The sequence below is a fragment of the Echinops telfairi genome, unplaced genomic scaffold, assembly GCF_000313985.2.
Source record: "Echinops telfairi isolate 266 unplaced genomic scaffold, ASM31398v2 ScPeMD7_5868;HRSCAF=6743_0, whole genome shotgun sequence".
Classification (NCBI taxonomy): domain Eukaryota; kingdom Metazoa; phylum Chordata; class Mammalia; order Afrosoricida; family Tenrecidae; genus Echinops; species Echinops telfairi.
The window spans coordinates 10,666,502-10,668,226 of record NW_022109767.1 but is presented as its reverse complement, the minus strand read 5'-3'; positions in this window follow the sequence as shown (position 1 = coordinate 10,668,226).

Below are 1,725 nucleotides of genomic sequence, written 5' to 3'. Positions count from 1 at the left end.
TTTTTTTTTTTTACATAATAGGTATTTTTTTACATACCTGTTAACCTGTTACTATCACAAGGGGGCAGTCTTCATATCAACCACAGCTGAATATAAAAAGACCAATCAGCATCCAGATTAAGTTCCCATGATATATATATATATATGTATATATATTGCAGTAGTTAATGATTTTACATTTATCCAGTAATTATAATTCATCAAGTATCTTTTTACCTCCAATACTGGTGTGGTGCTTTCAACACAGCAGCTGCTCTCTACACATGTGTGACTGGTCTGCATAAATACATTATGGTGCCAACCCTGTCCCATACACCTGTATTTATACAGGGTGTATGTGATGGGGTTGGCGCAATGACGTCATCGCGCCAGGTACTCGAATGTGGGCATATCTGCAGGTGGGCAGACCCACCTGGAGACGGATAGAGGACCCGTGGCTCAGTTCCTAAGACCATCGGAAATGTTTTCTGATGGTTTTAGGTGACCCCTGTGAAAGGGTCGTTTGAACCCCAAGGGGTTGAGACCCACAGGCTGAGAACCACTTCTCTTGATTAATCAAGTCTAAATCAATAAGTCCAGCAACTTACTCTTTCCTTAAGGACCAAATTTATACCAACGCACTTGGATATCCCTGCTCAGTATCACCTCAGGATCTGAAATTCAGCACATGAAAAACCAGCCAAACTCATTCTCCCATGAACACATCCTCCACTTGAAGTTACCGCTACATTTAGTGACTTTGTTGCCTAGATTGTTGCTCAAACTTGAACATTTGAAGTTACCGTTCACCTCTCCCTCTACCCAGTCCCTCGAAGTCTTTTCTATGTGAAGCCTCAGAACAGTTTGCATTCCCACTCCCTTTTCTTCCAGACCACATTTATTCTCTCCTAAGCTGTTAGCATCGTCTGCGCTTGAGCGATCCCCTTGCCTGCAGCCTCCTCTTTCCCTTTCCTTACAGAACGCACTCATCAATCCTGAAATCATCTTTCTGTGAGGTTTCTGGGCTTCTGGGATACCTCGGCTTTTGCTTCACAACTCTGAAAGAATTCACACAGCAGAACCACTTCTGTAATCCAAGTGATCTTTGTGAGGCAAAGGGAAGCTGCAGGTATTCACAGGAAATCCCAAGAGAGCACCCTGAGAGGGAGCTCAGGCCCAGGCCCCGGTGGTGTGTGTGCACCCCACCCTGCCCTCTGACTAAGGAGAGAAGAGTCAAAGAGGGGACTGAAAGAAGCCTGGCCTTCCTTTCGCAGACTCACGTCCTCCGGCTGGGGAGGTGTGGTTGAAGGTATTGGCTGACCTCATTGGCTGAGTTTAAGTGTACCTGGGTGGTGGCAGGTGGCTGGGCCTACCTAGTCTGTGCACCCAAGAGGACCGCCTACCAGGGCCTAGGGGCTTGTGTCTGAGGTCAGTTTGGATTTTTCCATAAGTGTCTAATGTGCCTGATTTCTTTCCAACCCCTTTGTTGTGGCCCTATGCAGGAATCTGGGGAGACAACCCCACCCCCTTAGTGCCCATTATGGCTCCCAATATTTCCAGCCCCAAGGACTAGCTAGTGTGTTTGTCTGGCAAACACACATTCACCACTTAAGACTCTAATCACTTATTTTTGCTACAAAGTAACTAAAGCATTTACTAAATAAAAATATAAAGAATGTGAAGCTATTGTTTCTCAATGTATCTTTTACCTAAGTCTATATACACTTCTTTCTTTCATTCTTTTTT